Here is a 27706-nt window from a genome sequence, read left to right on the forward strand (position 1 = left end):
ATTTATTGTGTTTTCCCAAAGGAGTCGGTATTAAAATATTATGACACTGTCTGGTCAATATATCCTTGTATAGCCTTGCCTTGAAAAGCCTTTTTGTATGTATAAAAGATTTTGAAACAAATGGTGACTTTCACCAGCATCATACTCGAAACAGAACAAATCTAAGCCAACCTGGCTCTAGAAGATAAACCACTCCTTATATGGAAATTGTATTCGTTTTTACAACAAACTCTCAAGCAAAAATTATTACTGAATAAATTCAAAACTCTGGTTAAACGTAAATAAATCCATTACACTTTTATAAATTTGACAATTGTTTAAATGATCCTAATCCTTGGGATTGATTTGTTCCAGTTCAAACAATTTGTAGGACTCAAAACTTGGCGATTAAAACGCGTTGGCGTAGAGTTTCTTGCCAGTTGTTCTCCGCTCTACGCCTTTGACTTGCCAACTGGTATAAATGTAAGTTTAGAATTAATTTAAGATCTTTTCTGTTGATGTTCATAAGTGTACTTGGTAACCTATATGAATTAAAATAACTAAGTTTAAGGTTGAGTTTTAATTTGGCTATATTAACCTCTAGATCTTCGTATAGGCTGGCTCCAGAAACTAGAAAGTCTTAATCGAGTTGAAATGTCAAAAAAACTCATGCACAACATGGAACAGCTCAATGTTGCGTACCTGGGTCACGTGTTGCGCCATGACCGCTACCACCTCCTGTAATTAAAATGGGTAATATCCAGGGTAAACGGCGTGTTCGTAGAAAAATCAAAGCTTCGTAACGTTGATGGGTTGCGACTGCGGAAGAGTTCTTCCGAGACTTCCGAGAGAGAAACCTGCATCTGGCACAGGACAAGACACGCTTCACGAGACTGACAGCCATCCAGTAATAGACCAAAAGAACATGATAGATTATACGATACGATTTTTGAAGTTATACTTCTTTAGGCGCGTTATGAAAAATTTATGAGAGTGAAATTTTACGATGCGCGCGCACCTGTGACACAAAATTGGGAGTGTGATTATAGCGTGCGCGAGCGAGATAGGAATAAGACAATCTACAAGTAAAAAGAAAAAGAGTATACGTGAAGTTCGAAGATCGCAAATTTTGAATGACCATATTCCATAATGACATTTGTCATTTACCTTTTAAACAAATAAAGGAGTTTTAATTATTTTGTCAAAGAAATTTAGCAATGCTTTTTCACAAAGATCTATTGTTACTTAGTCAAAAGATTATGAACCATACCTAGTTATTAAATTGAATGAATAATATAATAAAATAATAAATAATCATAATTATTAATATTATTTGATTATTGAATAATATACTAATAATTAAATATTATTAAGTTATTAACGTTAAATATTTATTATTACTTATTTAATATTTAAAAAAAAAGCCAAAGAAGTATAACTTCTTACGCGCGTACATAAGTACACGCACCCTTTTTTGTTATTTAAGTACATCTTATATTTTATTTATTTTAGTTTTTGATTTTTCAATTGTTTTCAACACGCCTGAGTGCATGAGTGAGTGTGTGGGTGCGTGTTATTGAATGAGTAACTGTCTGGGTGGAAGTATAATTATTCGTTCGAGAACTGGTACTAGGGGCACGTGAATGTTCATTAAACGGAAAGCGCAATCAACGGCTCACACGAGGGAAACTTTTCCAATATTTTTTAAATTTCTCACAGAATTTCGCTTTTCTCAAAGCGTTTTAGCTCGGGCATCATTTGGTTCCGACGCTTCAAGTAATTCCGTAAAACATCTTCGTATTTTTTTATTTTTTGTTAGAAAATTGATGTTGAAACGAGTGAAACCTTACGTTAGTAACTTATATATATGTCACCGTAAAATTGTAAAAACCGTTAGATTGTAATCTATCTTGCGAGATTGTAAACTGTCGAAAGATTGTCAACTCAGCATACTGCTTGCAATTTAACGTATTATTATTCGGTAGTTATATGAAATTGTTGGGAAGTAAAATTAATCTGTAATTGACCAAAGAAGTTTGAATGATAACTAAGTTAGTGTAGTACAATCTACCGAATACCGATAACCGATAACCGATAGATTACAATCTAACGGTTTTTACAATTTTACGTTAACATATATATATACAAGGTACCGTAAAAAAAGTCAAGACTTTCATTTTATTGGTAGGACGTATACAAAAAGGTTCAATGGTAAATTATCTGTTTTACTGTCGTTCCGCATAGTAGGAATCTATTATGTAGGTATGTTTGTTAATAATTATGAGACCGGCCAAGCGTTGCTGTGGCTAAGGTTTTAGTTATATTACATAGTAGTTTATATTCAAGGGAAACGGTAGGAAAACACCAGTCATGGGGACCACCATGCTTTTTTGGTGGTAATGCGATTAAATTGTAGCTTATGTGAAACTTTGGTACTTTCAACACAGCGCCATCTGTTAGAATTGTGACTATCAAATTATAAACAAATATTTTGCAATAAATTAAAATTGCGACTATAATTTGAGATTTAAACTACCCTATCTTTTAAGTTGGATCAAACTACACACGGTGTGCAAATTTGATTGATATCGGTTCGGTAGTTTAGGAGTCCATTGAGGACAAACATTGTGACACGAGATTTATATATATTAGGATTATATGTAATATATTACAATAGGTAACAATCATCTTACACTTGTAGCCAATAAATTGTAAAACGTCAGTTTTGGTAGTGAGTCCTTTAGTTTTTCATACATTAATAAATTGTAATATAACATTCTCGTTTCCGATAATGTACATCATTTCGGTAACCGATGTGCCATTAGTTTTAAGAGCCCATTAGTCAAGTTACAGTTTTTTGTTAGTCCAGGATCGCAACCCCACTACCCGTACTGTTATAAGCCCTTGTTTTAAATGATTAAAGACAGTTGACATTTAGCGACCAAAGAGCTTCATATTATTATTTCTAAAAGCCAATATGTAGTATAAAGATCATGTTAATGTAAGTTTAAAAAAATCCGTAATATGTCTCCGCGTTTTATAAGAAAACTAGCAAACTCGGCGAACTCCGTTTCGCCACCAGATGGCTTCGTTTTATGTAACATTTCGTTTGGTGATCCCGCTTTTCTGTTGAAATTTTCTTTGCTATAAACCTCACGGAGTCCGAGACCTTTCCAACGAATGCAAAACCGTGGAAATCGGTTCGTGTGTTCTGGAGTTATAGCGTCAAGAAGGAAAACCCGACTTATTTTTATATAGTAGATATATAAATCTTTAAATATATAATCTTCCGCCACGCGACACACCCAAATAGTCGCATTTTCTCATAAATTCCTCATCATTAGCGGCTTCGTTTTTGGAATACAATAGTAACATTTTAGAAATAAGAAATTTCTTATTATAATTCCATACAAATTCTGAGTATGGATATTAATTCTGACGTATACTCTGCAACCTTTAATCTAGCTATTCGAGGATAAATAAAATTATCCAACGATTCGAACCCACACCACAGTCCCTTTACAAAACCAAAGTCAAGGCTGAATAGCAATAAAAAACCTTCGACATTGTAAACACGCAATAAAGGATATCCAATAATCCCGCCCCTAATGGGCAAAGAAGGGATAAAAGGGGAAGTTATGGGCTATTTTCAAAGAATTTATAGATTTTCGGAACTTTGTGAGGTATTTTTAGTTTGCCAATACAATAGATATTATTATATATTTTTTATAGGGCGAATGTGCAAGAGTCTCAGCTGAAATTAAGTGATACCGCCCATGGACACACACCAGCCCTGCGATTCTGTAACTCACTTTTCGAACTCACACAGCGGTTTTCAAGCTCATCTGATCGTAGTCCTCCGCCTATGGACACTCTCAATGCCAGAGGGCGAGTGCGTTGCCGGCCTTTTAAGAATTGGTACGCTCTTTACTTGAAGGATTTTTAGTCGAATTGAATTATTAATGCATATGAAGATGTCAATTTTAAAGGACCTGTAACTGGTTTTACATGAAAAAGTACATTTTATTGTATCTTAGTAATATTTAAACAATAAACTACAAGCTCCCTCCTTATCAGAATGCCAAATCGTAAAATGACTGCTTCACGACTGATTTGAGAGCGACCGCCGATGCGAAAACCGCTGTGTGAGTTCGAAAAGTGAGTTACAGAATCGCAGGGCAGAAGGCTCGTCTTCCATCGCTGTCTTCTTCGCTCGTTCGAACCACCTAAACACTGAAGTATTTCCGAACCAATTCTACTTAGGATCCTTTAAGAAAAGAGCGTACTAAAGCTTAAAGCTCTTAAAAGCTCAACAACTCGCGAGCCTTCTGTCAGTGATACTGTCCATGGGCGGTATCACTTAACATCAGATGAGCCTTATGCCCATTTGCCCTCAGTTATATAAAAAATTTAAACAATTTTTTATGTTACCTGTATATGAAGATATTAAATGCAGTTTAATTGGTATCTATTTTTAACTATTGATTACTACAGTGGAAAGTGTGAGCTGTCTAAATGAATTATTTTCTATGTGCCATGCGCTATTAGTTACATTTATTGCATTAAGTTCAATTTGAATCATTGTCGATGTTTGAAACTACACTTTTAACCCATAAATTTATTAGCAGAAAAATCACTAACGTCATATCCGATTTTGTTTTTAAGTTATCTAACCTCATTTGACTGTTATTAATAAAAATAGGTTGTTAAGTCAATATTACTAGTTAAATGAATGTAACCAGATTTGAAGATTTTTTAATTAAACAGTCGGGTTTATTTAGTTAGGCGAGCAAGCATTGCCTTGGCAAAAAATCGTTCAAATTAGGGCAAGAGTATGCTGACGTTTCAGGGGGCGCAACTGTTTAAAAGCCTGTGTTGACAAGTGACAAATGACAACTGACAACACAGTTGGCGCCTTTAAGAGTCGTTTAGCGTGCTTTATGACAGTTTAGAAAAGTTATTCGGATTAATACGTGCAGTTGAGTTTCATCCTTGTACCTCAAGGCAGAATACGAAATTCCACCCGCATCACCTCGTCGTCTGTCGTTCCACAACTGAGCGCGATTTATGGCAGTTTTTGCCGCGCACCACCACTACGTGGAACCAGCTACCTACTGAAGTATTTCCGTTTCGACTAAAGCGGGCCATAGACGGACCGCATGTTGCAGTCAAGACCGACTGCAACATGCGGTTTGCTCAGGAACTGCTCCAGCGGTCCGTGTATTGCGAATATTAATTTAGTATGGAAACTGCAGATCGCCGTGCGGCGACCACTTAGAGCAGTCGGTATCAGCTGCAACATGCGGTCCGTCTATGGCCCGCTTTAGGGATCTTCGAGAAAAGAGCGTACGAATTCTTTAAAAATCGGCATAGTTCTGGTGGCTTAAAAAACGCTCAGTGTTGGAACTACGGCAGTCCAGATGATGCGGGTGTGATTTCGTATTCTGCTTCGACGTCCGATGATGAAACTCAACTCCTCTAAACACTCTCCATGTGGTAGAAGATGCAGAGAGAGCCCACATCTCTACACAACCCCAAGGGGTCGCGTTTCGGTTCACTCTTCATCATCACATACTCGTACATGTTTCTTAAAAGCAGTGGTACTGAGTAGCTGGTGTCCTTATCGCACAATTTCAAAACTCTATCCCTTTCGCACATCCCCCGTCTTGTTGTTTGGCGTACTAGAATGTTCGGCCTAGCTTCACAGCAGGACCAAATTCTTATGTACATATGTGTTCATATGAATCCATCCATCCAATCGGCTGCATAACCGGGGTTTTGCCGCACGTCACCGGCAAAAATATAGAAAGTGCACCCTATCAATCACTCGCGGCATTGTTAGGCTAAGTAGGTAGTGTGACAGGCATGTGTTTATCAGATCAATCAATTATATATTGCATTGACCTAGTAGCAGCGCGCACCTTTCTTTATAACAGATTAGACTAGATATTATACTCACATTGCCAGAAGGTTCGTTGCCGGAGTTTTAAGAATTGGTACGCTCCTTTCTTACCCTAAGTTCTTTTGCTTCAATTGATTTATTAATATGACTTGTACAATGTACATATAAATCTAAGATGAATTATTGCCATGAATAATAGCCAGCTTCTCTAAACTGTTTACGTTATTTATGTAACGATAAATTAGAGTTGATTTAGTACCAGCGCGATTCCAAGGATACATCAGCGCTACGGATATTAAGAGGACTACATCGGAATTCCATTCCATTGTGAGCAGTGTTGGCCTAGTGGCTCCGGCGTGCGACTCTCATACCTGAGGTCGTAGGTTTGTTCCTCGGTTGTGCACCAATTGACTTTCTTGCTATGTGCGCATTTAACAATCGCTCGAACGGTAAAGACATTGTGAAGAAACCGACATGTCTTAGACCCAAAGACGGCGTATGTCAGGCACAGGAGACTGATCACCTACTTACCAATTAGATTGAAAAATGATCATGAAAAAAATTCAGAAATCTGAGGCCCAGACCTAAAGAGGTTGTAGCGCCACTGATGATTATTATTATTATTATCGAAATTCCAAAGATGCTCTCAAAGGAATCGAGAAGAAGAGAAACTAATCTCTACTCTTGGGCTTTGAGTATTTAGTTTAAAAAGATGATTGTAATCTGCATTTAATGAGAGAATTGCTGGTGCAATTATCATCTTTGGTCTCCGAAATAAACCTTGACCTGTGCAAGAGGATCCCATCCTCCTTACCCACCAGAAAATATGAGTTCCCCTCCAAATCTTCTATATAGTACTAGCGTCTCCGCACTTTGCACCCATGAACCTTATTGGTGAAAACAGTTAAAAATACGTGCGGTTTTTGAGTCCAATACGAACTAGACGTGGAGATGGACTTTATATGTTTTAATTCATGTATTAGCTTTTAATATATTTTCAATTATACATTAATTAAATCAAAATACGTTTATTCAAATAAGATGGGTCTTAGGGCATGCTTATGAATGTCAAAAACGTTTACAACATTCGCGAAAGAGCAAGACTACGCCATGCGTTCGCAAAACTACCAGGCCTTGTTCTGAGAAGAACGGGCAAGAAACTCGGCAAGCTTTACCCTCCCTCTACATTACAATTATCGTGGCACATGCGCACGACCTTCCTTTATCTTGTAGTGATTGATACATTTCTATATTGTAAAGTATAAAATGACAGTACATCGATTAAGGGAGTGTTTAATTACCTTTAATTATTATTATTGAAGTTTATTTTGGCTGAATAAAGTTTTTCTTAACAATGTTCAACAAATAAGAAATGAGAATGTATTTAAAAGCTCAGTGCATAGGCGAAAGCACTAAAGCTGAAAGCTATTCGCCGTAAAACGAATTACATTTAGTGGCGAGATTGCATTGTTGTCTATTAAGTTGCTTTGTTTTTAGTATTTACACTGTATTCAGAAACGGCGATAAGTTTGTCTGTGTATTTTGACATGTACATCACATGACATTTATATACACAAAATAATAATCAAAAAAGAAAAATAACAAAAAGGTATGGAAAGAAAAAGAAAATAGGTAAATTATTAGTGTGTAATGTGTGTATGTTGTGGTTATAATTGGTACTGGCTCAGCATTATGCTGTGGAGCAGACGCGTTCCACAGTGCTGGTCATTCTGCCAGAGACCACAATAGTTAGTTTGCGCCTCAGACAGAAAAAAAATAATGTAATAATCATAGTAGAAAAAAAAAATACTAAAAAGTTTCTGTGTAAGTAAAGAAGTCTTGGAAGATTTGTGTGTAAATAAAAAAATAAGAATAATTGTTACTAAAACTATAAGAAATAGATGAATAATAAGTTTTTGGGCGGATTAAAAACTAGATTTCGTGGGATTTTTGTTGAGTAAGTAGGTGTGGTGTACTTTATAACTTCGACGAAAATTTGATTATAGATGAAATTTTTTTTATTTATTTATTTACACTTCGTTGCAAATAAAAGAAACACAATTATTATAAATTATAAGGGATGCAACGGGCGGCCTTATCGCTAATAAGCGATCTCTTCCAGGCAACCCTAGTTAAAGAGAAAAACTAAAAAAAAAGAAACATGATGCGTGCGAGTGCAGAACCAAATGTTATATAAAAATATATATAAATATAGAACCTTAATCTAAAGTAACACAAAAAAAAATATTAATAAGAGATTAAAAACTTAAAAGCTAATCTTACAAATTCATGAACAGCGAATAGTGATGTAAAAGGAAACATAAGAATTATACAAGTCACGATTGATCAGGATAGGATAAGGTTAAGAAATGATTATACAGAAGAGTTTTAAAAGATGACAGAGAGGTAGCCAATCGTACGGAGTCGGGCAGCGTATTTTTTTAAGCGTAGATATTATATAGCGTATACGGGAGTCATCGTTTACCCACAGGGACCAAACTTTATAAATATGTTTGTTCTTCTTTATCTAATATTTCTAATTAATATGGATAATCAAGTTACTAGTAAACACTTGACTCCTAGATAAATTAGGGGCTTTCATATCTATCTAATCCCCGGATTATATTCCGATATTGTCATTTTATCAATGGAAAATTCCTTTGTGGAGTTTCATAAAATGTGACTCAATATAATATATCAATATATGTTACTAGCTGACCCGGCAAACGTTTGTTTTGCCATATATATATTATTTCTAGGAAACATTTTTGTAGTTCAATAAAAATTACTACGCATAAAAAAAATAGGGGTTGATCGTAGAGGGGTGACAATTAGGGGTTGTATGTATTTTTGGATGCTGTATCATAAAAAAATAAAAACAAAAAAAAAATTCTAAATAATAAAAATTGAACTTTATGTTATTGTATTCACATTGACTTTTAAGTTTTATTACGAATATTTTGTATGGGAATATAGAAAAGTGTTGTTTTTAGACTTTTTCACTCAATTTTTTTAAATTTTTCTCTCCGTAAGAACCATCCTCGTACTTCAAGGAATATTATAAAAAAAAGAATTGGCCAAATTGGTCCAGGCGTTGTTGAGTTATGCGCTTACCAACACATTTTGCGATTCATTTTTGCGTGTTGTTCCCACGAGAATGTAAGTGCGTGCTCCTATTTTACCATGCCTCCTGCTGATAGGGGACAAGTCTTTGTTTTTAATTTATGTTATCATTATTAATTACTTAAAATGTCATGTGGAACATGGTGTAATGGTTGCAGCTCCTTACAAACGTTGTGTAAAAAAAAAAAAAAAACATGGCGATTAAAAAGAGTGGCGGAGAGTTTATTGCCAGTTCTTCTCTTCCGCTCTACGCCCTTGATTTGAGAACTGGCAGTAAATGTAAAATTAGAAGCATTAATATATATTTCTTTAATGACGAATCACAAGTGTACATTGTGTTACCTACGTGAATAAATGATTTTTGAATTTGAATTTGAATATATGTATATTCAATATCTTTGTGTATACATCTGTAGGGCTTAGGGATTCGTAGGGTTATGAGGTTCTTACATCTCAGCCTCTCATATATTTAGTTATCTAGTAAACTACATATACTATACTATCCTGACATTTTTTATTTATTTATAGCCTTATATCAGAATACAAAATATATACATTACTAGCTGACCGGGCAAACGTCGTTTTGCCATGTATATCATTTATAATAAAAAAATAGGGGTTGATCGTAGAGGGGTGAAAGTTAGGGGTTGTATGTATTTTTTAATGCTGTATCATAAAAAAATAGAAATTAAAAATTTTGTCTAAAAAATAAATTTAGGGGTGGACTACCCTTAGGGGTAGTTATAAATGTTAGCATTTAGGGGGGTGAAAACCTTAGATGTTGGCCGATTCTCATAGATACCGGATAAGCACAAAAAATTTCATCAAAATCGGTCAAGCCGTTTCGGAGGAGTATGGCAACGAAAACTGTGACACGAGAATTTTATATATTAGATAACTGTTATTTTCCATAATCTATGATAACTGATTCTGTGTGCCTACGGGCAAAGGCCTCCCCCATTGTCCTCCATTTTTCCTTATTGTAAACCAATCTCGTCCAGGTCTTAGTCTTTCCTGCCATTTCCACGATTTCATCGGCCCACCTCTTAAATTGCCTACCTTTGTTTCTTTTATGGCCTCTACAATCCTGACATTTAATATATATTAAATTTAACCACCACACATTTCACAGTTTACTGTCTGGCAAGCTGAACATCTATTTAACGTACATTTTTCTATGTATAGACACTCCATAGCTACATTGTTTATACACACTCAAATATTATTAATACCAAATTGTGGCCAGAGCATTATTTATTTTAAGCCCGTGTTATTTTAAACTGAACTTTACCGAGTCTATTTCCAGCCAATAATGATTGGGTGAAACACTTGAATCAAATGGTAATCGCTAATTATAACGGTGTAGCCAACTCAATTACCTAACGTTGATTGAGGGTTGATCAAAATGTACATTGTGAGAGTAGCAGTTACAAACTCGGACAGTGACGGCATGTGGGAAATCTTCCAGAGATTCTGTGAAGCCGTCATGCACCAAAAGGAAGAGGCGGAGAGGGCCAGGGAGGATGATCCTGCAGCCCACCCGCGTCGCCGTAGGAGACCACAGCGCCGCCGTTGCACCGTGCAACCCCGTGTGTAATCCTGGGCACGCAGTTGCTCCAGCGGGGGAACAGGGGTTCATGCGTCGAAAAGAAGGGATGCTAACGCATCCCTGCAAGCATCGTGCCCGACCTCCCCCAGCTTTATAAACAGGGTGAATTGGCCGATGTGAAAGGCCCTTGCTGTGCCAAGGTCCATTACACATCATTTGTGGCCGTAGAGGACCGTGATACTAACGGCTGATCGCGTGGCTGGATGCGGACAAGGCTACGCTGTTACCGTGTCCTGCCCCGGGCGATTGCTGGTGGCGCCGTGGGGTTTTAGTGGGTATGCACTGTTGTGCGAGTCCCACATAATCCCCACCAAGGTCAACCGTGCCGCGGGAGGGTATGCGTAACGCATTTACCCACGAAAAAAAAAAAAAAAAAAAGGGTTGATCAAATGTACACTGGCGAGTTCACAAGAGTTGCTTCCTATATAGTTATAAAATTTTGGTATAGAAATATATTTTTTGGAACGAAGTTCCTTACGGCAGGCTTGGAAGAGATAGGGATTTTGCTGCGCGACCGAACTGAAAGAAATGTGATATTAAAACCGTAAGAAAAAGTCCGTGGAATAAAACCGTTAAATGAGACGTGCGCAGGCGCGACAGTCGTATACACAAGCGAGTAGTGTATACTACCTTTCTCTTTCTCCCTCTTTCTTTTCGTATAATAATAATAAACTTAAGGGCCTCATAGCCTAGCGGTCTTATTAAGTGGCAGCTAGGTGAGGGGTACCGGGTTCGATTCCCGGTTCGAGGGCAAGTTTTAATTTAATTTAAATTTGTTCTCGGCCTTTGGGAGGGTTGTGCGGTACCGGGCGAGTGCTTAAACCGTACATGGAGGACATGATCGAATTTCTAAGACAAGCACGAATTATAAAAATCTTATATACTTGACGCTGGCTAATGCACAAACCGTGTCAAAGCCATAAAAAAATAATAATAATAATAAACTTTTTTTGTAATTATTTCTATTTCTATGTACTTTTATGTTGTCAAACAAAAATAAAGAGACATATGTTATTTTAGTTCATAATTTGAATTACGATTTTTTGTTATTTTACATAATTTATTATTTCCTAAAATACTGAATTTCCTAAATACTTTCCTGTACTTAAATAAAAACTAATCAGCAAAATTTAAGAGAAAAATCAAGAAAACCTACATAAAATTGAGCACGATTTTTTTTTTGCTAATTGTGTCGATTCTACTATACTATTAGCCGAAGGAACTTCGTTCCTACCTGGTGTCCCACAACAGTATCGTTCTATCGAATTAGTAATAACTGTAAAGATAGAATAATGATGATGTGGAAATAAATCTAATATATAAAATTCTCGTGTCACAGTTTTCGTTGCCATACTCCTCCGAAACGGCTTGACCGATTTTGATGAAATTTTTTGTGCTTATCCGGTATCTATGAGAATCGGCCAACATCTATTTTTCATCCCCTTAAATGTTAGGGGTAGTCCACCCCTAAATTTTTTTTTATTTTTTAGACAAAATTTTTAATTTATATTTTTTTATGATACAGCATTAAAAAATACATACAACCCCTACTTTTTTCACCCCTCTACGATCAACCCCTATTTTTTTTAAATATACATGGCAAAACGACGTTTGCCCGGTCAGCTAGTAAAGTTATAAGTTTCTATATATTGCGGGCTACTGAGGAACTTGAATGGCTCTGGTTAGTACCTTCTTAAGTACTCATCCTTTTTCTAACTATATATCAACAATTTTTTCCTCCAACTTCGATTTTGTTCCCGTTGGAGTAGAGACTCTTGGGCCGTGGGATTCATGAGGAGCTAATTAAAGATTTAAGTTGGCGCCTGGTAGTACCGATGACCTCAGAGCTTGTGCTTTCCTCAACGAATAAGTATCGCAATACAGCGAGGAAATGCTGCTAAAAGGTACACTGACACAGGGACCAAACTTTTTAAATCTGTTTTAATTTGTATTTGTATACTCATTTGAGTCGGTTCGAATCCTAGACGGTACAAGTAATTTTTAGAAAATTTCAAAATAAAATAAAGTCTTCTTTCAGAAAAATATCCTATTAAGCTATTTGTCACATAGTTTTGGGACTCCTGTATATAATGATTAATTGATTTATTGTTTAATGATTACAATATATATAAAAAGCAAGGCCAACAATAATTCCCGAATTCGAGAACAACAAACAAATCTAGTTTCAAGAGCTGCCAAACCGTTTTTTTCTCTTTGAAGTTTGAGAGCACTGAAGACGTGATCGTGACTCGAGATATGAATTAGAATAAGGCACAAGATTTTTAGTGTATGTGAAACCAGCTGCCCACTGAAGTATTTCCGAACCAATTCGACTTAGGGTCCTTCATGAAAAGCGCCACCAATTCTTAAAACGCACCGGTCCCTCTGGCAATGTGTGAACGTCACTTTTACATTAAAACAACACGACGAAAACCATTGAATTACCAATATTAAATTCTTAACCGTTTAGCCGCGGGCAATATACAAGACGAGGGTAGACAAAAACTTATAGCGTTTTGTAAAGGACTTGCCGCCGGGGTCAAAGGTCGCCACAAAATGGCTGGACATGATTTTAATTACATTAGTCCATAAGCCGCATTTGCGGATTGCTACGTCTGTGTATAAGTATGTATTTATATATTTAGTACGGGTTTGGTTATTCTTACATCTGACTGAAAGAAGATAGAGGCAGTGGCGATGTGGTGTTGTAGAAGCAATAGGACTGCGAAAATAACAAATTTATTATACAAAAATACATCAACCAAAAGCGTGTATTTTTTCTCGATCTCCCTTACTCTCTCTCTCAATCTTTCTCACTATAGCTCTCTCCCACCTGTCACTGTGCGTGATCTCGATCTTTCTCAGTCTCTCCATCGCTCTCTCCCTTTTCATCAACAAAAACGCAGCACATCTTCGTGACGTTCCGTAAAAATTGTACCCTCATTCGCCTAAAGAAGTTTCACTTCAAAAACATTTCTTACCAACTGTTTCTACCCTTCACATGCCATATGACGGTCACGTTTTGTGATGGACCTTACACTCGTATTATACGCTTGACCGCGCTATGGAACGAGGGTTTATCTCAATGGGTGAAGAGCCCTCATGATAAAAACCAATCTTCTGAGTAGAATGAACGTGCTTTATCGTACTTCATTTTGGCTAAAAGGTCGATGTTAATAAGGTCTTTTGTAGACATTGTTAAATTGAGCGGCGGTTTTTAATTAATTATTATTTATGAGCAATTTTTGTACTTATTTTAGTTTGTAAACTACACTAATGAAACACATACAGATACAACACACGACATACTAAAACACAAAACGTATATCAGTGTGTGTGTTTAAAGGAGAACATTACAATTATAAAAGAGAAAAGAAATAGTACAATAAAAATAAACGACAAAACTACATTAAGAAATATTCAATTCATTGTCTTTGATTTACATAACCTTTACACATTTAAAGAAAAATCTTTTTAACCGCGTTGAAGTTATGTATTATTATAAATTTACAACTATTTAACATAATTTTAAATTTATCCCACGTTTCGCGTGCTTTACAGCGTGCGTGGTCACGGTGACTGAAGACAAAAGATGTTGGATGTCAAAAAGTATCACAGCTGTAGAGAAAGTTGCCTTTTCTGTATTTATTTCCCCGGAGTTGAACTGAGTAAAGCACGCGAAACGTCGGATAAATTTAAAATTATGTTAAATAGTTGTAAATTTATAATAATACATAACTTCAATCCGGTTAAAAAGTTTTTTCTTTAAATATTCAATTCAATTTACTAACCATAATTTATTAACCATTAGGTACAAGAGTTATTTATATTTTACACAAGCTATCAATCTACATAGCACTTTAATATGTTATTACTTAGCCTTTTTATTAGCTACATACCAACATATGGAATAGCTATTCCAAGGAGTCTGTTCGCTTTTCCGGAATAAAAAACAAAATTCTAAATATCTTTTAACAATAAAACTTGGCAGTGTTGAACTAGTGCCTTCAGCGTACGACTCTCATCCTTGAGGTCGTAGGTTCGATACCCGGCTGTGTTCAAGTCAAAATTGCAAATCATATCAGTATCAACTCGATATGGAGTTTTGCGCTTAGCAACATATTTTTATAGATTACTAGCTGATCTGGCAAACGTTGTCTTGCCATGTATATTATTTTTAGGAAACATTTTTTTAGTTCAATAAGGGTTGTATGTATTTTTGTATGGTGTATCATAAAAAAATAAAACAAAATAAAATCCTAAAAATTTAATTTAAAAAAAAATTTTGGGGTGGACACCCCTTATCACTTAGGGGTTTGAAAGATAGATAGTAGCCGATTCTCAGAGTTACTGAATATGTATTAAAAATTTCATAGTAGTAGTAGAGTATGGGAACGAACATTGTGACACGAGAATTTTATATATTAGATTTCAAGCAAAATCTTGAAATGAAAAAGGATTATCACGATACTTGTTTCCGATTATTTATTAAACTTTTTACAATCTAATAAACCTGTAAATTTGGTTAACCCTGTCATGTTAAAAACGGGAATTTATAACGGCAACGGTTTCAAAAACGTTTCCCGCATTGAATAAACTCTAAAGCTATTGAAATATTCATTGTTAAGTTTTCACACTATACAGTAGTTTCTATTTTATTTAATTTTCCATTTTATATGTAATTTACACTTGTAACTAACTACTTGCTAATGGTGAAGGCAGCGTGAGAACTGGCATCTGCCCTGCGATTCTGTAACTCACTTATCGAACTCACACAGCGGTTTTCGCATCGGCGGTCGCTCTCAAATCAGTCGTGAAGCAGTCATTTTATGATTTGGCCTTCTAAAAAGGTGGGAGCTTGTAGTTTATTGTTTATCAGAATGCCAAATCATAAAATGACTGCTTCACGACTGATTTGAGAGCGACCGCCGATGCGAAAACCGCTGTGTGAGTTCGATAAGTGAGTTACAGAATCGCAGGGCTGTTTAGACTTATTGCTTCATTTAAACGTTGACGTCACAGATTTAAAAAAAAAAACTTGTAACATAATGAACACATTATTAAAATGCTTCTAAATTTAATGCCAGTTCTCCAATCAAGTGGGTAGAGACGAGAACTGGCAACCTTGCCGCAATAATTATTAAAGGTTCTTTTTTCAAAATGTTCTGTTCTTTTGTTCTTTTTAGACAATTCACACCAATTGACCGAGTCCCATGCTAAGCTGGTGAAACTTGTGTTATGGGTACTAGGCAACGGATATACATACATATTATAGATAGATAGACATATAAATACATATTTAAACACCCAAGACCTAAGCACAACACCAAATGCTCATCACATCGATGTTCGTCTCAGCCGGGGATCGGACCCGGGACCCATGGATTCGCAGTCAGGGGTACTACGGGGACCAATGAGTCGTCATGCTCTTCATCATTGAAGTCCGTCGTTCCACAACTGAGCGTTTTTTAAGGCACTTTTTTCCGCGCACCACTACCGAACCCAGCTATTCACTGAAGTGTATCGAACCAATTCGACTTAGGGTCCTTCGAGATAAGAGCGTATTCTTAAAAGACCGACAACGCACTCGCAAGCCTTCTGGCAGCGTGAGTGTGCCAGCGGTATTACTTATCAGATGAGCCTCTTGCCCGTTTGCCCGTGACAAAGCTCAAGTATTGATTTTAAGATACTTCTAGATCGAAGTGATGATGTAGATTTGAGAATATATGAATCGGGTGATAATAATACAATTTTTTACCGGATTGAAGTATTTACAATTATTTTTCATAATTTTAAATTTTACCGACGTTTCACTTTAAAATCTCAAGATAAACAATCCGCGAAAATAGAGGACACCGTGACACATTTCTGCCAAAACCCTCCATCTTTTAGTCGATACCAACTCCGGGGAAACAAATACAGATAATACAACTTTTTCTATAGCTGTGATACTTTACATTCAACACCTTTTGTCTTCAGTCACCGTGACCACGCACGCTGTAAAGCACGCGAAACGTCGGTTAAATTTAAAATTATGAAAAATAATTGTATATATGTCACCGTAAAATTGTAAACACCGTTAGATTATAATCTATCTCGCGAGATTATAAACTGTCGAAAGATTGTGAACCTCAACGAACTGCTTACAATTTAACGTATTAATTATTCGGTAGTTATATGAAATTGTTGGAAAGTAAAATTCATCTGTAATTGACCAAAGATGTTTGAATGATAACTAAGTTAGTGTAGTGCAATCTACCGAATACGTTAAATTATACGTTTTATACGTTAAATTGTAAGCAGTAAGCTGAGGTTCACAATCTTTCGACAGTTTATAATCTCGCGAGATAGATTACAATCTAACGGTGTTTACAATTTTACGTTAACATATACATAACTTCAATCCGGTAAAAAATTATTTTATTATCAAATGTGTTAAACTTATGTCAATAAAAGACAATACTATGAATCGGGTGATTTAAACTAACACTTTTTAAAAGTTCCGTTAATTAATTAATTTATTAAAGTTCATCGCGTTATATATAATGCTATATCTACAGTATATGTTACAAGCTATCTTCTCTTAAATACATGACAATTATGGTAGACATAAATGTTACAAAAATGTGGAAATACAATAAAAATACGTATCCACTCCAATTTTAGATTTTACTAGTATTATAGTAACAGACGAAAATATAATAATAATAATTTATTTATTGCAAGAATATTGTACAAAATGTTAAGGTGATACAATCGTAAATCGTTCGCATATTCTGCCACACACGATGGCGCGCAAATTTGTCTTAAGGAATTTTACATTATTAGTCAAAGTCAATTCTTATATTATCTAGTTTTTTTACTATATACATTACATCATTAATTTTTACTACTTTAATTTATTATTTACTAGCTGACCTGGCTAACTTCGTTCCGCCCTACAACCTTATAATATCGTTGTTACTTTAATTTAACTTATTTTAGAATTTCATTAATGTTAAGTATTACATTAATACAACTCTTTTGCAAATACAGAAATGTTTTATTGCTTGCCATTGCGAAAGAAGAATGGTAGTTTTACACATTAGGCATCTTCTCTCTAGAGTCAATATGGCGATACTGCATGTTAAGCACTTTCTGATATCCAACATCTTTTGATCAGGATCAAAGCATGGTTATGCATCTCCTCATTCACCTCAAGATCGGAATTTCTTGAACTGACACGAATTCGACGTAAAATGATGCGTAGTTTGATCAACAGATGGCACCATATGGTTTTTGCATTCGTAAAATTAATTTATTTATTTATTGTTATTCGATAACTTATCCGATATTTTATTGCTTATTCTGCTATTCGGGACGGAAACAAATCCAACAAATCAAAAACCATGGCAATCGGTCCAGCCGTTCTCGAGTTATAAGTGTTGCAACAAACACGACTTTCTTTTATGTATATAGATATACAGCATAAACCTTACCTGTCAAGATCTCGTTAATAATAATACAAAGTAACATTATTCTTCGCCAGTTGTGTCAAAACTGCAGTGACCTGAAACAATAGAGAATAAAGTAGAAAACGGGGAAAATGTTTAACGCTATTTCCGTTATTCGCTCACGCAACTTGTCTTGCATCCGGTTCTGAAATTCTACAAGCATTTTTCGTAACTACCTGAACATTATAAACGGCCTGTTTCACACGGTTCGGCATTTATTTTTACACGCTTTATATTAGCTTCATCTGTATGTATGTATGTATGTAACCGACTCCTTCGGACTCGATTTTGACCCGCTTTTAACGGACAGATTTAATTCAAACTATGCGCACCTGTCAACGATCGATGACAATGCAATAATCCGAAAAAAAATGAAAAAAATAAACTAAAAAATAAATAATAAATAATAGTTAAAAAAACTAAAAAAACACGCTTTTAAAGCACATCAAACTAAAAAGTGAAAAATAATTCCTAATTTAGGCTGAAAATGGTAATGTAGAACAAAAAATACTGGTATTATTGTGAAAAAGCGTGGGGCGCTCTGTGCCATATTTTTCGTCTATCGAGCAACCCACGCTTTTTCACAATAATACCAGTATTTTTTGTTCATTACCATTTTCAGCCTAAATTAGGAATTATTCTTTATATTTTGATCACAAATATAGCCTATGCCACGCAGGGAATTCCCCGAACCCCGAGGGCCCGTATTAAGGGTGTGTGGAGAGCTAAGGTGGCTTTAGTGGGTATCCTCTGAATAGCAGAGGGCTTTGATTGTAAATCCAGCCCCACAGTCAAGCTGGATATAACCGCATTCAAATCATTAAAGAAAAGGTGCGTTTTTTTGAAGTGAAACTTCTTTATCGGGGTTGGAAAAAAATTTAGTGTAACATTTTTCGGTTACGCGTCACATTTGACCGTTACGCGCGTCTTTTTCTTGTCCCTACCACGGTTGATTCGAAGAGATTCTAAACCATTAATAACAAAAATTTATAATAACTATAACAATGATACTAAAAATTATATTATAATTTATGAAATTCTGTAATAATCTTAGTGGTAATAAGGTAAAACGAAATAATTGTATTATTTGTATTCAAGTCTGTGATATTAAAAGCCTTTTGTTAAACTTTATCTAATTTAACTTTATTTAACCAATTTCTGTAAATAATATTTTTCGAAAAATAAGGTCATAAAGAAGTTTCACTTCTAACGTGTGTACACTAGTACACGCACATTTTTTTAATACAGTGTTTTTGTATTCGTTTATATACAATACTCTTTATAATATCCCAATTACTAATAATAATAAAATAATTAAAGCCCGTTTAATTACAAACATGACAAAAAAATAATAATATACAGCTTAGATTTTTTACATCTTGTAAATTTTATCTTGTTATCCTATATATCCTAACTACCTTCAGTACCTACCGTCGATTCCCCTTCACAGGTCACACACATACAAATAATACAAATTCCTCCTAGACTAAATACTATCAAAATACACTCAACAATTAACATTTAAATTAATTAAAATGTAAACAAAAACTTCATCAACATAAATGGATTTCGTTTCCAATTATATTAGCAGTCTGTCGAGTTTAATTTTAAAAGCATATTTTAAACAATGTTTCACATTTATCGGCAGTGTTTTGTGTAATACTAATTAATAAAATGGATAAATTACTAGCTGACCGGGCAAACGTCGTTTTGCCATGTATATCATTTATAATAAAAAAATAGGGGTTGATCGTAGAGGGGTGAAAGTTAGGGGTTGTATGTATTTTTTAATGCTGTATCATAAAAAAATAGACATTAAAAATTTTGTCTAAAAAATAAAAATAAAAATTTAGGGGTGGACTACCCCTAACATTTAGGGGGATGAAAAATAGATGTTGGCCGATTCTCATAGATACCGGATAAGCACAAAAAATTTCATCAAAATCGGTCAAGCCGTTTCGGAGGAGTATGGCAACGAAAACTGTGACACGAGAATTTTATATATTAGACTAGCTGTGCCTGCGTTATTTGGCTATTTTTACACAACTGAACGCTTTTTAAGGTACCTACTTAAATCAAATCATATCAAAATTTAATCATTTAGATAACACAATGTAAACTTATGAACGTAAAAAAGAAATACATATTAAATGCTTCTAATTTTACATTTACTGTCAGTTCTCAAATCAAGAGCGTAGAACGGAAGAGAACTGGCAATAAACTCTCCGCCACTCTTTTTAATTGCTCTACACAATGTTTGTAAGGAGCTGCAACCATTACACCATGTTCCACATGACATCTTAAGTAATTAATAAAGATAAAATAAATAAAAACAAAGATTTGTCCTCTATCAGAAGGAGGCATGGTGAAATAGGAGCACGCACTTACATTCTCGTGGGAACAACACGCATAATAGTCGAATACAGTGTACTTGCGAGCCTTCAGGCAGTGTATTAACATCAGATTAGCCGCCTGATCGTTTTACCTCTGTACTATAACAAAAAATAAACAACAGAGCGTTTTCTAAGGCAATTTTTGCCGCGCACCACCACTATGTGGAACCAGCTGCCCACAGAAGTATTTCCGAACCAATTCGACTTAGGGTCCTTCAAGAAAAGAGCGTACCAATTCTTGAAAGGCCGGCAACGCACTTGCGAGCCTTCTGGCATTGTGAGTGTCCATGGACGGCGGTATCACTTAACATCAGGTGAGCCTCCTGCCCGTTTGCCTCCTATTACATAAAAAAAAAAAAAAAAAAGAATTGAATTTATTCTTGCTATCCAAAATGGATTATGATTTTATACTGAATCAAGGTTTTTCCAATTGGATTATCGCTGACATCTACACTATTGGAAAACGTGGAATAAACGATTTCAGCCGACGTTTAAAAGTCAAATGACAGGTTGGCATGACAGCTCGGATTAAAAATTTATAATGACATTTGACTTTTTACTTTGAAGTTGGTCCATTCGTAATCCCACTGTTTTTCATTTGTCTTTAGCAAATATAGAGGTAGTGCAAAAACTGGCTTAAAAACCACTCACTGTGTCAAATATCTCCTGAGGTCGTAGGTTCGATCCCCGACTGTACATCAATGGACTTTATTTTAATGTGCGCATTTAACATTCGCTCGAACGGTGAAGGAAAACATCGTGAGGAAACCGGCTTCCTTAGACCCAAAAAGTCGACGGCGTATGTCAGGCACAGGAAGCTGATACCCTACTTGCCTATTAGATCATGAAACAGATAGAGAAATCTGAGGCCCAGACCTAAAAAGGATGTAGCGCAACTGACTTTTAAATAAGATGTGTAAGAAAACCTCACTTTACCTACTCTTTTACCTCAAGTCAATTAAAAAGAATAACATCACATTTATCTCCAAATAAATCGCTTGCCCCAGGGAACAAAGTCGTTAAAGAAAAATCTTTTTTTTTTTTTCAAAAGAATGATATTATATTATATTATATTATATTATATTATATTATATTATATTATATTATATTATATTATATTATATTATATTATATTATATTATATTATATTATATTATATTATATTATATTATATTATATTATATTATATTATATTATATTATATTATATTATATTATATTATATTATATTATATTATATTATATTATATTATATTATATTATATTATATTATATTATATTATATTATATTATATTATTATTACTAGGATACTAAATACATTACATATACAAAAATTTATATCAAATTAATGCCAATTTTTTTTTCTTTTCGACGATTTAAACGTTGTTGTTATGTATTTAGTGTAAATAGTTAAAAAATAACTAAATGTACATTACAGTAATTCTAACTAATTAGACTAATGAGCAAAAGCGTTTACGATTGTTTCACTGTTTAAGCAAGGAAACAGATTGTCCGTGCTGACCATGGCGCTCAGGGATAAGCTACCGACTGAAGAGATAGAATTTGTAGCAGTAATCTTAATATATATAAATTACGTGTCGCGTTGTTTGTCCGCTATGGACTCTACCGAACCGATTTCAATCAAATTTGCACACCGTGTGCAGTTTGATCTAACTTAAAAGATAGCTTACATCTCAATTTATATTCGCAATATTATTTTATTGCAAAATATTTGTTTATTATTTGATAGTCACAATTCTAACAGATGGCGCTGTGTTGAAAGTACTAACGTTTCACATAAGCTACAATTTAATGGCATTACCACCAAAAAAGCATGGTGGTCCCCATGACTGGTGTTCTCCTACAGTTTCCCTTGAATAGGTTACTACTATGTAATATAACTAAAACCTTAGCCTCAGCAAAGCTTGGCCGGTCTCCTAGTAGTATATAAATCTACTATTATATTCCTGTAAATAGATAAAAGCCTTTACGAACTGTAACGTAGGCGTAGACTGAATAAGTTCTGATCGATTTCGTTTATATTTAGAATCGCAAAGGATATGGAGCGCTCAATATTCTAAATTTAACTTGGCCTGTACCGGAAATCCCCTTGACCGGCTCACTTCATATCCGCCGGAAGCTACATTGGCTTTTACTTTTTTTTATTGCCGCCACTATGTCTGTGTAAACTTAATAGTTACTTGTGTTAATTATACTATTTTTCTTTCTTTTCATTCAAAGAAAGATATTTATTCGTTGAGCGAAAAAGCACCAGCTCTGTGGTCACCGGTACTACCAGGCGCCAACTTAAATCTTTAATTAGCACCTGTGGAATTGAACCCCACGGCTCAAGAGTCTAATCCAAAGGGAACACAATCGAAGTTCGAGGAAAGAATCGTTTATTATTTTCCTCCTGCTCTGTGTAAGTAATGAAGTTTAAATTAAGAAATAGTCTCTTAGTGCTCGTTCAGACACGGCGGGAACCGCGCGATTTCAGAATCGCATGGAAATCGCGCGGGTCTTATTTGTATGAGTTATTAAGTAATCGTTCAGACATACCCGCGCGGTTTCCGCAACCCAACCGCCAGAAAATAGAATCGCGATACTCCCGCGCGTTTCTATTACTATGGAGTCTTTACTTCGCGTTCATTAGTGTTGCGGGCACCGCGCGATTAACACGTCATAACAAGAGCACCGTGAGCTCGCTATCGCTTCGACACTGAGTTATTTATCGATGAAGTGGAGAGTTTTTCTTCTGGTAACACGCTTGCCCTCATATGTGTTTCAGAGCTTGAAATATTTTCCTTGATTAGTTCAATGAGTTCATCAAAAGGTTTTATTGACATTCTCAAATAGTCAAAAAATTTTCTCTCAAAAATTCTTAAATTGGGATATAATGTTACAAATTGGCCATGTGTCAGTCGATTCTCTCTGAATCAGCCTTTTCTTTGTTTTCTGTATCAACTACAGACACGCAGTTCCTCTTCGACTTCCATCTTGAAACTGATCGCTAACTAATCGCCAATGTTTGAACAGTCGACATTTTTGCGGTTAAAACCGCACAATTTGACAATCGCGCGGTTCCCGCCGTGTCTGAACGAGCACTTAATTTAAAGGTCCCAGTATGACAGTTGTGTCGCTGTCAAATATACTTCGGGTCATGATTGAATTGTTCATTAATCCATTCACACTAATTGCTACCAGACTTCATCAAAAGTTTTATAGTTTACGACTGTTTAGCGTGATGTTTTCTTAATTACTTCATCGACAAGTTAGTATTGATAATAAAACATGATTTACGCTGTATTCGTCAGTCGTCTACACCAGTGTTTCCCAATCTTTTTTGTGCCCCAATCACAACACACACCAATGGGGGTGGTAATATTTTTTAAATTGATTTTCAAAACATTTAAAAGAAAACGTCGAATTCATTTTAGAATTGCCCCCTGTGGGGCATGGGCCCCATGTTGGGAAACACTGGTCTCTATGGACATAGCGGCTTCTGTTTTTGAGACTGGCCATTCCAGGAGATATTATATTAGTCTATACGCTTAGCGCAAAGTATAACTTATTCACATAGTTTTCTTCACATACCTATAGTATGGAGTGAGCAGTGTTGGTCTAGTGGCTTCAGCGAGTAAGTCTCATCAAGTTAAGTCGTAGGTTCGATCCCCGACCAATGGACTTTTTGATTATTAACATTTCCTCGAACGGTGAAGGAAAAAATCTTGAGAAAACCTTCCTTCCGTTAGACCCAAAAAGTCGACGGCGTGTGTGATTGACAAGTGATACAGAAATTTGAGGCCTAGACCTAAAAAGATTGTTGAGCCACGTTTTTATAGCATGAAGTAAGCAAATAAAAAAATGTAACCCATATGAAAAGCACGGTTCTCTGTACAACAGACTATAATAGATTTTTTATAAGATTAAATATTTGAATTTGGAACGTGGACCAAAGAGACCACATACATTTTATGACAACGTTACTGGCAAGAAATAATGTGCGCCAAATTAAAAACAAATCTATAAAAGCGCGCGAAACACATTTTTAGTACTTATATTCGGATTTAAGCTCTGCCTCAAGTAATAAATAAACGTAATGCTATTTCATAAATTGCGCTCTCATAGACGTGATAAAAACTCTAGTATCCACCTCGGGAGCGACATTATATTAAACTCCAGCGACGTACGAATCTCGACGAAAAACATTTGCTTTTAAAATAGTGGTTTGCTATTTCAATTGAACCCAGCTCCTGAGAAGATTTATTTATAAACTTTCACCACATCATGTGTAATGATATAACTTAACTACATATGGTAAACATAAATGTTACAAAAAATAAAAAAATACAAACAAACGTACTCCTTTACTAACATAGATTTTTTATTTTATTTGTATTTATTTCTTCACACAAAACATACATAAAAATTATAAGGGATGCAACGGGCGGCCTTATCACGAACAAGCGATTTTTTCCAGGCAACCCTAGTAAGGGAAAAACAAACAAAAAATATTATAGGGTAACGTACAAAAAAAAACACCAAATCTTTAAAAAAAAAATTATAACCTCAATCTAAAATAAATACAAAAAAAAGATAAAACAAACTAAAAAGCTAATCTCACGGATTCATGAATTGCGATGCAATTAAAAACAAAAGAATTAAAAACTATTATAGGTCTACCAGAATCTGATGGCAAAAAAAAATTTTAAAAATTAGCGATTTTCATATGGCAATAAAATAAAAATTTCATCTGTCAACTGAAATTTCGAGGAATTGTTTTTGGTTTGGCTTCAAATTTCCTTTAAAAAGTGATGAAAATGTCGAAGAAACCTCTTCGATCGCAAGCAAGACATATTTTTTTCAATTTTTATCAAAGAATACTTGGTCAACAAGATGCAGAACATACACAATCATCGATATTGAGCCATGTGCAAGCGTTGACTGGTTAGTAGGAATGACACGTCTTGATACTTTGGTTTATGGGATTTTTCATGTGAAACATGTACTTACACTAAAGTTTGGTTTATTTCAGGGGTTTCTTATTCTACAAATAAACATGGATAGTTTTGATTTAGAATTGATCAAAAACAAGATAAATGAGTTTTACACTGTTTCTTTGTCTTAAATAGGGATCGATGAATGGCGAAAATCTTGTGAACATGTAATAAAAATTAAAAATCAGTTCATAGAACAAGATCGGTTAATTGAGATGCAGGAGGAAAGGTTTATCATAAAAACTGCGTTGAAGACTTTTTATGGATGCGCAGTATTTGGAACCATGTTCAAGTTCTTAATTAATTAATAAACTCATGAACAGAGTAATTGGAGTTTTCATCTAAATTTCAAACAGCACATTCAACACATTTTCAAAAATTATCCTTGTTCATAGGATAAATTTTTATATTTGCATGTATCACACACAGAATCAGCCGCTATAAGGGAAAAAAGTATCAAAACGTTTTACTCCAATTTCCCCAGTATTGCTAGCGTCAATTTCTTTTTTCCCTTTTTGCCATCAGATCCTGGTAGACCTATAGCTATTGACATTTGAAACAACTAGTCTGTGCAGAAAGAAAACTTTTTTGTTATGACAACATTGGTAATTCAATAGTCTATATTATTATATATATTTTTGTGACATAAAATGAACAGCAAAGAATCTATTCCCTCATCCTATCCATCCTCAATCTATTCTCGACTTTAGAACCATAGATTAAAAATACTTTAAAATGTCTGAATCCAGACGTTCTTGCAGACTGCGATCGTTAGGAACAATTGAATACTAGTGCCACTTGCAATCCCGTAACGAACCGACTAGCTCTGGAATTCAATTTGTATCTATTACTATAATAAAAAAGTGCGTGCGTACTAAGTACACATGTCAGAAGTGAAACTTCTTTGTGAATTAATTATTGAGTAACAACGTTGCCCAAATCCTATAATGTAATTTTGCCAACAAGTGTAGTTTAGTTTTAGTGTATTTTTTTTTTTGAGTTTCCTGCCCGTTTGTGCCCTGTTTTCTTTTGTTCAGTGATATATACGTATACAGATATATAACAAAATTCCGTTACATAAGTTAACCTACATCAAGGAAACCCTTATGAAAAGTATATTACTAAGTTCAGGAATACATAGATGATAAGAATGTGTTGGCACTAATGCCGCTATAAGATAGTGAGATATTAATATTCTGTATCACTAAAATTATTTATATGCACTTATTATAAGAGCAGTGTTGGCCTAGTGGCTTCAGCGTGCAACTCTCATCCCGGAGGTCGTAGGTTCGATCCCCGGCTGTGCACCAATAGACTTTCTTTCTATGTGCGCATTTAACATTCGCTCGAACGGTGAAGGAAAACATCGTGAGGCAACCGACATGTCTTAGACCCAAAATTTCGACGGCGTGTGTCAGGCACAGGAGGATGATCACCTACTTGCCTATTATTTAAAAATTATCATGAAACAGATTCAGAAATCTGAGGCCCAGACCTAAAGAGGTTGTAGCGCCACTGATTTTTTTATATTGTAAGGGAATACGCCATAATTCACGATGGTTTCATTATATATTTCATATTACTATTATCTTTAGACGTATTTAACTTGTGAATTGTGACCTTTCCCGAAATGAATAATGTAAAGGGAGGAACGAACTTGCTGAGTTTCTTGCCCGTTCTTCTCAGAACAAGGCCTTCTGGTAGACTAATGAACGGATGGCGTAAATTTGACTTGAATATGTGTACAAATTGTTTCTAAATGAATAAATAACTTTCGAATTTGAAATATAAAAAAATCTATTTTAAGTCATACATCTGAAATATACAGGCATCCCAAGATTATGGGACCTTAAGGGAAAGTAGGGACTTTAAAATATATCTTAGATAGAATATTTTGCCGGAGGGAGAGTTTATTTTATTTTGAAAAGTAAGTATTACTGCATTCAATGATTTTCTAAAAATGACTTGTCTCGTCTGGGAATCGAACCAACTCAAATGTGAAAAAATTTTGATTGGCGATTTGCGTATAATTAGAGGGATCACATTTTGAGTATTTAATTAATTTCCAAAAAAATACTTAATTTACTTTTTCGTTTATGTTTTTAATTTTATTAAAATGATTAATTTCTCTCCTTTCTTTCAAAATACTATATTACTTAAGAAGAATTTTTTTTTTATCCATTCTATTGATTGGCATAAACAAGGGTGGT

The 27706-nt window shown here is 34.9% G+C and overlaps 2 protein-coding genes across 3 annotated transcripts in view; one reads left to right on the forward strand and one right to left on the reverse strand.

The window, feature by feature from the left end:
- The window catches only part of LOC125061707 (pseudouridine-5'-phosphate glycosidase), a 188623-nt gene that overhangs the window by 100406 nt on the left and 60511 nt on the right, over positions 1-27706 (forward strand). The gene's annotated exons all lie outside the window — the stretch shown is intronic.
- LOC125061708 (CD63 antigen-like) overlaps positions 1-27706 on the reverse strand; it is a 75899-nt gene that overhangs the window by 39218 nt on the left and 8975 nt on the right. For both annotated transcript variants that reach the window (XM_047667276.1, XM_047667275.1), the window contains exon 2: positions 18092-18162. The gene's annotated coding sequence lies outside the window, so the exon portion shown is untranslated. The remainder of the gene's footprint in view (positions 1-18091; positions 18163-27706) is intronic.

This window comes from Pieris napi, chromosome 24, assembly GCF_905475465.1.
Source record: "Pieris napi chromosome 24, ilPieNapi1.2, whole genome shotgun sequence".
Classification (NCBI taxonomy): Eukaryota; Metazoa; Arthropoda; class Insecta; order Lepidoptera; family Pieridae; genus Pieris; species Pieris napi.